This window comes from Coenobita brevimanus, chromosome 78, assembly GCF_032717465.1.
Source record: "Coenobita brevimanus isolate Jiangsu-jjx chromosome 78, ASM3271746v2, whole genome shotgun sequence".
NCBI classification, from domain to species: domain Eukaryota; kingdom Metazoa; phylum Arthropoda; class Malacostraca; order Decapoda; family Coenobitidae; genus Coenobita; species Coenobita brevimanus.
The window spans coordinates 7,298,404-7,311,502 of NC_137031.1; positions in this window are offsets into that span (position 1 = coordinate 7,298,404).

The following is a 13,099-nucleotide window of genomic DNA, read 5'->3' on the forward strand; positions in this document are numbered from 1 at the left end:
GCAGAGAGGAAAAGTTTGAATGTAATGGAGATGAGGTGTCTGAGGAGTATGTGTGGAGTGACGTGTACTGTATGGATCGGGTGCCAAATGATAAAGTGCGAAGGAGAACTGGAGTTGTTCGGGAGATGGCTGGTAGAGTTGAGCAGAGGGTGTTGCGATGGTTTGGGCATATGGAGAGAATGGATAATGAGCGATTTGTGAAAAAGATAACTAGATCTGATGTGAGAGGTGTAAGGCTGAGAGGAAGACCACGAATAGGATGGATGGACAGTGTGAAGAGAGCGTTGGATGCGAGAGAGATGTCTGTTGAGCAAGGAAGAGTGGCTGTGCATGACAGAAATAAATGGAGAGAAATTGTGAATGAATAAGTGATGACGCAGCCCAGAGGGGATATTCTCCCGCATTTGGTCTGATCAGCTAGTCAGGTCAGGTGCGGGTAAGGGGATGGGTCTGTTATGATGTGGCAGGGGTAAACCAGTTCTGCTGTCGGGCCCTGCTGCGGATGTCACTGATTGCATTGTGCAGTTGACCCTTGTGCAGTGTGGTGCGGTGAGGATCTGTTCGTTCTCCCCTTTGGGGCTAAGATGCGAATGAATGTGTTTGAATGGATGAGTAAATGGGGAGTGTGTTGTCCTGTCTCGGCTACCTCCCTTTCCTTGGGGGAAGCAGCCTAGGTATATATGATATATATATACCGTTATTTACCTTAACACAAATGACAGGGAAATAAGTACAGCTTCAGTTTCAGTTGCTAGAAACAGGTTTAGTGTTCATTTTTGGTTCCTGAGAGGCCTAAAAGCAAAACAGAAGTAATTATATGAAATAGTTGTTGGTATAAAACCAAAGAAGGCGTAGCTAGCATGAATAAAAATGCACGCTTTGGGAAAATAACGTGAGTGCGAGTGACGGCGTTTCAGCACGCGGGAAAATACGCTGTAGTTTTTCTAATTTTTCTTGAAAACTATGAGGCCTAGGATCACTGTTGTTGGCTCAAATGAAAGCTTATTACTTGAACACTATACTTCGTATCAAACTGCGACCTCCGGCATTCGAAAGCTATAAAATTCTCTTTCCAATGATTGTATAACATGTATAGACTGATTTGTAACAATTCGACTTATGATGTCTGGAAGTGAGATCTGTGTTTCCGAATGTTTATTCCCACGGCCCTAACGTATGTATAATGTTTTTTTTTTTTTTTCGTGTAGAACAAACATCGATGAATAGGAAAATGTGGGTTTTGTGGCAAAATAAATATGTTTGGGTGGTGAAAATAAGCCGAGAATGCACTTTTTTGGAGCACGTGGTGGCCGTGGGGCAGGGGAGAAACACCGATGTGTCGTAGAACACAGAAATTAAAAACTTATCAGCGTGCGAAAGGGTATATATATATATATATATATATATATATATATATATATATATATATATATATATATATATATAGATAGATAGATAGATAGATAGATAGATAGACAGACAGATAGATAGATAGATACTGTATATATACATATACATATACAAATACATTTCTAGGCAAAGAAATAAGTAATAAGTTACATAATGCATGGATTAATAAGGAAAATATAAGTTAAGAAGGATATAATATGTGACTGGATAGGCAGATAGATAGACAGATAGATAAATAGATAGATAGCCAGATACAGTTGAATGATTTATTGATTGATTAACTGTCTGACTGATCTACTGATTGACTGACTGATATACAGATAGACAGAGATACAGACAGAAGGCTAAACAAACAGATATATAGATTACCAAACAGATCAACAGAAAGACAGATCAACAAATATATACTGTATATATATATATAATACTCACAGTACCCCGCAGCGAAGAACACAGCATTCCACCATCCCGTGCCCAGTTTGGTGAGGAGATCATCGAATTTGTCTGTGGTCACCATGTTGCCCACTTCTGCGTCACCCTCTAAGTCACGGGGTCACCACCTGAGGTCATGAAAGGTCAGCAGCATGATCGCCAAAACAACAAGAATGATCATTGAATAAAGAGAAATACGTAAACACGAACAATGATAAAAACATTTACAAAGATTAAACATAAATAACAACCATCGAAACAAGAACAGACACCAAAACAACAGAAAGTCACCTAAATAACAAAAACAACCACGAAAACAACAGTAGCCACCAAAACAACAAGAACAACCACAAAAACAAGAACAACCACAAAAGCAGCAAGAACAACCACGATAACAACAATAACAGTAAAAAACAACAGCAATAACACCGATAACAACAACCAAAAAAAAAAAACAGACAACAAAAACAACCATCAAAACAACAAGAACAACCACCAAAAAACAAAAACCACAATAACAACAACCAAAACAGCAGCAAAACCACTATAGCAACAATAAAAGGAGCCAAAACAACAATAACAACCACTAGTTCAACAATAACAAAAACCAAAACAACAATAACAACCACCAAAACAAGAATATCCACCAACACAACAACCACCAAAACAAAAAGAACAAACCAAAAGGAATAACCACAATAACAACAAAAGCAACAGAAATATCCACCAAAACAATAAAAACCAACAAAACAACAAAACAATCACCAAAACAAAACAATCACCAAAACAAAATAACCACAAAGAATAATAATAACCATAGACAATAATAACCACCAAAAACACGAAAACAACAATAACCGCCAAAACAAAAAACTATCAAAACAACAAGAATAACCACCAAGACAATAACAACCTCCAAAACAAAACAACCACTAAGACAATAATAACAACCAAAACAGCAAAAAAATACCAAAACAACGAGAATAACCACCAAGACAGAAATAACCACCACCACCACCACAACAACAAAAACTAGAGGCCCTCCCAAGGGGGAACTAACATCATCCGCGAGCCGATACCTAGCGCGGCTCGGGATATGACCTTGACCGTGATCTACTGTACTTTCACCAATTTCGAACTCGTAGGAGACTTTCATCCCTCCTTCACACCTGTAAAATTTTGTGATGACACCTTGAGCGGTTGCAAAGTTATTGTGGTAACAGACACAGAGACCTTGACCTACTTCCACCAATTTCGATAGCGTAAGAGATTTTCATCCTTACTTCACACCTGTAAAACTTTGCAATGACATCTTGAACTGTTGCAAAGTTATCGTGCTAAACGACACACAGGCGGACAAACTGAAACCAATACTCGTTGGAGATTTTTATCCCTACTACACGTCTGTACAAAGTTGTGATGATATCATGAGTGGTTGAATAGTTATCTTGGTAATAGACAGACAGACCTTGATCTTCTTCCCAGAATGCTGACCTCGTGACCACTTTTTTTCCTTGCTACACACCTGTAAAATTTAGTGATGATATCTTGAATGGTTGCAAAGTTATCATGCTAAAGCACACACACACACACACACACACACACACACACACACACACACACACACACACACACACACACACGCACACACACACACGCACACACACACACACACTCTGAAGACAATACCAGCATTGCTATCACGGGTAGTTACTAGAGGCCTCCACAAGGGGGGCAACACACCAGCCACAAACCGATACATATTTAGAGCATCACGAAATATGACCTTGACCTTCATCTACTGTCACCAATTTTAAACTCGTAGGAGATTTTCTTCCCTACACACCTGTAAAATTTTGGTTGATATAAGCGGTTGCGAAGTTATTGTGGTAACAGTCACACAAACCTCCTACTTTGCCCAATCTGGAACTCATAGATTATAATCCCTACTACACACCTGTAAAAGTTTGTGATGATATCTGGAGTGCTTGCGAGGTTATCGTGGCAACTGACACACAGACCTTGACCTACTTTCACCAAGTTCAAACTCATGATCGCATTTTTTCGCTACTACACATCTGTAAAGTTTTGTGATGATATCTTGAGTCACTGCAAAGTTATCATCCACAAACACACACACACACACACACACACACACACACACACACACACACACACGCACGCAACCTGAAAATAATACCAGCTTCGCTATCGTGGCTGGTAACAACAATAACAACCATCAACCCCTAAAGGTCCTAACTTGGCCGTGGTAATTGTGTTCTGCCTGGTGATCGTGAAGGGGATTTCCTAGCTCTTCTTCTGCGATTTATTCTTGGATATGGGTGGTTCATATCCTTTTGCATGTTGTTTATGCAGAGTATGAAGATGCTGGAATGATTTAAATAATACAAAATAGGAATGCATGGTGTAATAAGCACAATAAATCGCTTAGGAAAAGGTATTAGGGGCTTCCTTAACCGACGAGGAAATGGGCCTTGGCGTATTGCTCTTCCCTCAGATCAGTGGTTCCCGGTCTTTTTCGTCCTGTCGCTTCCCATCACAAGATATGTGAGATAAAATAACCCCCGTGGCCTCCCGTCTTCACCTTCCTTTGTAGAACCAGGTGGACTGTGGGCTTAAGCTGACCTTCTCCTGCAGTCCACCATTTTTCTTTCGGGGGATAGGGATCTAGTTGAGTGACGTTTGTATAACCAGGCAGCTGAGCAACCTCGTAATATCGGTGCCACCACATAAAGGCGTTCCTCCCCAGCACCATTGCTGAAGCACGCAGCGCATTATCGATCGAATCAGTAAGTTAGATGTGAAAGTTATCAAGCCAGGTGATTAAAACAAAATGAGCACTAAAAAGTATAATTAAAAGTAGGGTGAAAATCTCAGTGGCAAAGTTGAAAGTCTATTTTTGTTTACTGTTTGGGTATCACTGGTTGAGTCACAGCAAGGGCATAATAGAGGTTATTATTATTATTATTATTATTATTATTATCATCATTATTATTTTGTGAAACTGACTACGTTGGTGTGACTTTCAGTTCAGTATCGTGAAAAACTCAGCCTACCAGTGACAGGCAAACGAGACTGATAGGATCAATGGGGCAGCTATTTTGTTCCAAGTGTGAATCAAATACTCTGGAACAGTACGGTAGTCAAATTTTTGTTTCTGACTACACTCTCCATAACTGGTGTATCAGAAACATTGTGTTGAATCTGTCTATCTGCCTGTTTGTTTATTTGTTTTTCTGTCTGTCTTTTATTTGTCAATCCATCAATCCGTCCATCTATCAGTCAACCTACTAACCTACCTACCTATCTACCTATCTATCTTTCAGTCTATCTGTCTCCATCCATCCCTCTGTCTATCTGTCTATTCACATACATACATACATACACACAGTAACAGCATTTACATACCACTTCTACGATGGAATACATTCTATCCATTTCTCCTTTCTCTGAAATCTCCATTTTGGGAGATTTCAATGTTCACCACCTCTCCATTTTAGGAGATTTCAATGTTCATCACCACCTTTGGATCTCCTCTCCTTTCACTGATCCACCTGGTGAACAAGCCTACATCTTTTCTATCCTTAATGACCTAGAGCAGCTTGTACAGCACCCTACCCGTATCCCAGACCGCCTTGGAGAGAGCTCCAACAACTAATCCTTCTGCTTACACTGTTAATCTTTTCTCTCCATTGGACTCCTCCGATCACAACCTTATCACCTTAACCTGTCCTTCCCTCCAGGGAAATGTCGTCTATGACATTTTGGAGCCGCGGATTGGGAGGCACTCAGGCAGTACTTCTTTGATTTTCCCTGGAATGATTATTGCTTCCATGGCCAGAAGCCATCTGAGTGTGCCTTGCATATTACGGAGGTTATTCTCTCGGGCATGGAAGCATACATTCCTTTCTCATATCCTTTGTCTAACGCAAGGAAGCCTTGGTTTAATCACGCTTGTTCTAATGCAGCCCGGAACAAGGAGAGGGCCTACAAAAGGTACCAGAGCCAACCCACCCTTGAATCACATCATCTTTACATTTCTGCCCGGAATCGTGCTAAGTCTGTTCTTTGCTCTGCTAAAAAATAATTTCATCCATACTAAATGCTCTCAACTCTCCAACTCGAATTCTTCCTGTTCCTTCTGGCACCTTGCCAAAAACCTTTCTAACAACTTTACCTCATCATCCTTCCCTCCTCTTTTCTACTCTGATGGCTCTGTAGCTATTTCTTCTACTGATAAAGCAGATCTCTTCACACAGACTTTCTCCTCAAATTCCATGTTAGATGATCCCAGTGCTGCTCCTCCATCACTTCCCCCCTCTGACTTCCTCATGGCTGACATTAAAATTTCTTCAGGTGATGTATTCTCTGCCATCACTGGCCTTAATACTAACAAGGCATATGGGCCTGATGGAGTCCCTCCTGTTGTTCTCAAGAACTGTGCTTCTGTGCTTACACCCTGCCTAGGCAAACTCTTTCGCCTTTGTCTGTCGACTTGTACCTTTCCTTCTTGCTGGAAGGTTGCTCTCATTCAACCAGTCCCAAAGAAGGGTGACCACTGCCAATCCTCCAACTATTGTCCAATTGCTTTAACGTCCTGTATTTCAAAAGTTTTCGAGTCAAATATCAATAGAAAAATTTTAAGGCATCTTTCCTATCACAACCATCTTTCTGATCGTCAGTATGGGTTCCGTCAGGGACACTCCACTGGTGATCATCTCACCTACCTTTCAGACTCCTGGTCATCCTCCTTTCGGGACTTTGGTGAAAGCTTTGCCATTGCACTGGACATCTCTAAGGCTTTCGATCGAGTCTGGCATTAATCTTTAATTTCCAAATTGCCCTCTTACGGTTTCTATCCTTCTATCTCTGCCTTCATCGTTAGCTTCCTTTCTTGTCATTCTATAGCTGCTGTTGTAGACGGCCATCGTTCTTCTAGATTTATCAACAGTGGTGTTCCTCAGGGCTCCGTCCTGTCAACAACTCTCTTCCTTTCATTCATCAATGACTTTCTAAGCTGTACATCTAACCCTATCCACTCATAAGTTGATGACTCCACCCTTCACCTTTCCATTCGGTTCCCACAACGCCCATCTCAGCAGTTACTTCAACAAACAAGGGATGAGGCTATGACACACCTAATGTCTGACTTGGCTCGTATCTCTGACTGGGGTAAAAATAATCTGGTTGTTTTTAATGCATCTAAGACTCAGTTCATACACCTATCAACCCGACAAAATCTTCCACAGGTATACCCACTAATGTTTAATAATATTTAGCTTAATCCTGCATCATCCTTGAACATGCTTGGGGTTTCATTTACTCGGGGCTTATTTTGGAAAGATCATATTACATCTCTTGTAAAATCAGCTTCCAAGAGATTAGGTGTGCTAAACCGACTCCGTTCTTTCTTTACCCCTGCACAATTGTTGACTCTATACAGGGGTTTTATCTGCCCCTGTGTGGAGTACAACTCTCATGTGTGGGGAGGCTCCCCACATACAGCTCTTCTCAATGGGGTGGAGTCAAAGGCTTTTTGTCTCATTAACTCTCCTCCTCTTACTGACTCCCTTCAACCTCTGTCTCTTCGCCGCACTGTTGCATCTTTATCTCTTTTCTATCGCTACTTTAATGGTCACTGCTCCTCTGAACTGTCTGCATGCATTCCTCCACCTCTACGACGGGAGCGTAGCACCCGTCTAGCAGCAAACTTTCATCCCTTTTGTGTCCAACTCTCTAATGCAAGAGTTAACCGTTACTCCCAGTCCTTCATTTATGCAACATGTCAACTCTGGAACTGTCTCCCTCTGTCTGCATTTCCAGCTGCCTATGATCTCCAGTCTCTCAAACGCAGTGTGTCCAGGCATCTCGAAATGATCGGATCTTGAATTTGGCTCTCTATTGTATTTTGTTTTTCTCTTGGAGGGAACTGTATTATTGCGGACTCATGGCCTTTGGTTCCTTCTTCCTCGCATAAAAAAAAAAATTATACCTAATCATATACTATCAGCACAAAACATACTGGAATTACAACCCAAACACACCAGTGAGCATTATTATCTTTATGTCAACACACATAATCATGGACGTGGTTACGGAAAATACAGAGAGAGAAAGAGAGAGAGAGAGAGAGCATCCCGTATCACCAAAATATCACAAACACACAACCACCACACCACATTCTCATTCCATAAATCGGGCTAAGAGGTCAGAGTGGAGAAAGTTTGGAGATAGACCAGGCAGTTAGATAGACAGAAGTATAGAATATTGATAACTCCTCCAATAGGTAAATAGGCAGATAGATAGGTAGGTAGATTGGAAAGCGGATAGACATATAGAGATAAGTAGGTAGGTAAGTATGTAGGATTGGAAGGTAGATAGGTAGGAGGGTATGTAGGTAGGTAGATATAAACGTAGGTAGGCAGGAAGGCAGGTAGGTAGGTGGACAGCAATCATAAGATATCACACACACACACACACACACACACACACACACACACACACACACACACACACAAAACGCGTAACAATAAGAAAAACAACGTAAAATCATGATTAAAACGAAAATCGGGATTATCGATATTGCGAAAGTAGTTTTGATCCATCCTGGCACTTGATCCGAAGTTTTATGGATCCGGAGCTTAACCCCTTCACTCCGACGTGTGCGTGTGTGTGTGTGTGTGTGTGTGTGTGTGTGTGTGTGTGTGTGTGTGTGTGTGTTCCTACAACCTCTAGACGGTCTTACGCTACTTAGGAGAAAATTTTCGAACTGAAGGTGTTAGGTATAACCTTAGTTAATCCTTTTAATAATACGGTTCCTTCCCAGGTGGAAAAAAATCGTATGCAGGTAATAGAAAAAAAAAAAACACGCCACCGAAGTGAAATGGTTAAGCAATTCACTGTGATACACGTATTCAGGAAGACAGCGCTTTGCCTCCTCTCATTTCATGATGCAATTTTAACATTATTTTTGATGCTGATGGGCGACTATATTCAGCTTAGGAGCAGGGATCTAGTAGCTGTTTCTAACACTTTCAGTATGAAAGGTTTTCCTAAACTTTTTTATATCATCTGGAAATAAGTATAAAACTAAAATTAAGCACACGTTTCAACGCACTCACCCAACTTACTGACCACGTTAACTAAATTGATCTTGGCACCAGCAGACCTCTCTCTCTCTTTCTCTTTCTTTATCAAATGCCTCCTCACCTGAGCAACCAAAACGTTCCCCTCGGCAACACACTCACCCAGATTACTGATCACGTGAACTAACTCACTCCACTGCACCAGCATCTCTCTCTCTCTCTCTCTCTCTCTCTCTCTCTCTCTCTCTCTCTCTCTCTCTCTGTCTCTCTCATATGCTACAGTACTCCACCTGGCCAACCAAAAAGACCCTCTCTGCATTATCCAGCCTCTCATTGGCTCCCCTTCAACACAGACCATAGCCTTACAACACTTACTTAATGTTTATCTTATACGATTTTCGGTGACCTTCTGAAAGTCACTTGTAGAGTCGGTAACACTTGTGGAGTCAAGCACCTATGATTATAAAAAGAACAAAAAAATTAATGATGACCCCTAAGCAGAGGGAATGTTTGGTTGTGGAGAGACGTAAGAATGGAACAGAAAAGAAGTGAAAGGGGTACAGAGAACTGAAGAGGGATAAGCAGATAAAAGAAGTGAAAGGGAATAATAAGTATATCAGAGGAGCGCAAAATGAACGGAAAGTATAAGTTAAATAATACTAAAAAGCCACTGGGAGGAACTAAGCTATTGTTTATATGGGTCATGTGTGCTCTCAGCTGGAATATTGCTCACCCTTGTGGAATGGATGTGGAGAGGTTGCACCAAAACGACTAGACAATATTCAGAACAAAGCTTTTAAAGTTATTAATAACACTGCAATCATAAATAAACTACCTTCCCGACAGGTAAGAAGGAATGTTGACTCCCTTGCAATATTTTACAGATACTTTAATGGCAAATGCTCAGACGAAGTTGCATCCATTGTGCCACCTCTCCATGCCTTCCCCTGTGCTACACGGGCATCTTGTATTGCTCATGACTGGACTCTCGCACAGTTATATTGCAGAACTTACTGCTATCAGAAATCTTTTATTACTCGAACTGCATCTCATTGGAATTCGCTTCCCAAGATCGTTGTTTCCCAAAAAACTTTAACCTACGGCTGTTCAAGTCAGAATGTTACAGATTTTTTGTGAATGAAGGACACCAGTAACGTGGTGTATAAATTATTTTCTTTTATTCAATTGTTTTCCCTTCCTTTGTTCTGTTAATAAAAAAAGTTAGAGGCTCAGCGGAGCAATGAGGATGAAGTGGGTAATGAATAGAACACTTGTGACGCTTAAAGCCAGATATTGGGCAGGGACGTGCAGTGAGTGGAAAGACTGCTGGCAAGAGGTATAGAAGGGGCAGGAAGAGGCGTCTGGACAGGGGTAGGTATGATAAATAGAGAAGGGGGTAGGAACAGTGTTAGGGATGGAGCAGTGGAAACGACTGACAAACAACACAAAGGATACCTCTGATAACCACACCCACCCGAACGGAGTCATCCACCCCAGCACATCCCAAAAGGTGTCCTGTCTTTGGACTCTCCCCTCAAACATACCCCAAACAAACTCCAGAGACATTCCAAACAAACCCCAGACACACCCCAAACAAACCCCAGACACACCCCAAACAAACCCCAGACACACCCCAAACAAACTCCAGACATCCCACACACCCCAAAACAATCTCTAAATACACCCAAGACACACAGCAGATGCACAGCAAACACAGCTCTGAAAAACCCCAAACACACACAAGACACACCACAGATGCATACCACACTCACACCTCAAAACATATATAAAGCACACCCCCAGCACACCCAAGACACACCCCAAAAAACATCTCAGACACACCATAATCACACCTTAAAACATATCCAAAACACACCCGAACACACCCCAGACACACCCCAGACAAGCCCCAGAAACACCCCAGATGTACACCACTCCCTAGACACATCCCAAAACATAAGCCAGACACATCACATACACTCCCTAGACATACCCCAAACAAACCCTAGACCACCCCAAAGAAACCCCAAACACACTCCAAACACACACCAAACACACCCCAGACACACATCAAACACACCCCAAACAAACCCCAGACACACCCCAAACACACCCCAAACAAACCTCAAAGACACCCCAAATATACATCAAACACACCCCAAATTTTAAAAACACACCTCAAAATTTTAAAAAATTGCGTCGAATAACGTAGTCTCGGAGTCCCCAGGGGAAGGGGTGACCATAAATGCCCCCACCTTCTGCCACTCTCCCGGTGACGACTCAAGATGCCTGGAACCACTGTCTGACTCTCTTCTTCTTCATTTCAGCAACATTCGTGGCCTTTCCTCTAACTTTCGCTCTGTTGAGCACCACCTCTCCTTCTCTAAACCTCACCTTCTTTTTCAAACTGAGACTCAGCTGTCTGAGGCAACTGACAGCAGACCCTTTTCTGAATCCTCCTACTTTATCTATACTCATTTCAAAGCCAAAGATGACTGTTGTGTATATATACGTAACAACTTATCTTGCTCTCGTGTTCCTAAACTTGATTCTTCTGAATTCTCTACACTCTGGCTTCGGCTTTCCTGTCATTCTCTGACTAAATATATTTGTGCTGTTTACTTTTCTCCTAATATTACTGACTATCAAAAATTCTTTGACTATCTTACGTCTATGATGGAACTCATTCTATCCATTTCCCCTTTCTCCGAAATTTCCATTTTTGGAGATTTCAATGTTCACCACCACCTTTGGCTCTCCTCTCCTTTCACTGATCCACCTGGTGAACAAGCCTACACCTTTTCTATCCTTAATGACCTAGAGCAGCTTGTACAGCACCCTACCCATATCCCTGACCGCCTTGGAGAGAGCTCCAACATACTTGACCTCTTCCCTACAACTAATCCTTCTGCTTACACTATTAATCTTTTCTCTCCATTGGGCTCCTCCGATCACAACCTTATCATTTTAACCTGTCCTATCACTCCTGTAGGCCTGTGGACCCTCCAAAGAAATGTCATCTTTGGCACTTTGGAGCTGCGGATTGGGAGGCCCTCAGGCAGTACTTCTTTGATTTTCCCTGGAATGTTTATTGCTTCCATGGCCGGTAGCTATTTGAGTGTGCCTTGTGCATTACGGAGGTAATTCTCTCGGGCATGGAAGCATGCATTCCTTTCTCATATCCTTTGACTAATGCACGGAAGGCTTGGTTTAATCACGCTTGTTCTAATGCTGTCCGCAACAAGTAGAGGGCCTATAAAAGGTACCAGAGCCAACCCACCCCTGAATCACATCTTTTATACGTTTCTGCCCGGAATCATGCTAAGTCTGTTCTTCGCTCTGCTAAAAATAATTTCAACCGTACTAAATGCTCTCGACTCTCTAACTCGAATTCTTCCCGCTCCTTCTGGCACCTTGCCAAAAACCTTTCTAACAACTTTACTTCATCTTTCCCATCTCTTTTCTACTCTGATGGCTCTGTAGCTATTTCTTCTGCTGATAAAGCAGATTTCTTTGCTCAGACTTTCTCCTCCAATTCAACCTTAGATGATTCCAGTGCTGTTCCTCCATCACTTCCCCCCTCTGACTTCCTCATGGCTAACATTAAAATTTCTTCAGGTGATGTAATTTCTGCCATCACAGGCCTCAATACTAATAAGGCATATGGGCCTGATGGAGTCCCTCCTGTTGTTCTCAAGAACTGTGCTTCTGTGCTTTCACCCTGCCTAGGTAAAGTCTTTCGCCTTTGTCTGTCAACTTGTACCTTTCCTTCTTGCTGGAAGTTTGCTCTCATTCAGTCAGTCCCAAAGAAGGGTGACCACTCCCAACCCTCCAACTATCGTCCAATTGCTTTAACCCGCCCCGTCCCGTCGACGTATGGGTACGTTGCAACATTTTGCATTTGCCAGTCCCGAGGACGTACTGGTACGTCGTGCAATTGCAAGGTCCCTAATTTGCACAATTTTCAATTTTCGTGCGTGATTTTTCGTAAGTATACACGGGACACCTTCCTCTATTCCTCTACAAGATGCCAAGCAGGGACAATGCCTTACACCGCATAACCTCCCCCCTCCCCCCCTCACGCCACTGTCTCGGCAATTCACCTGTTACCAGTGACCTGGCCAGTAAAGACATTCAGGGCCAGAGTGATT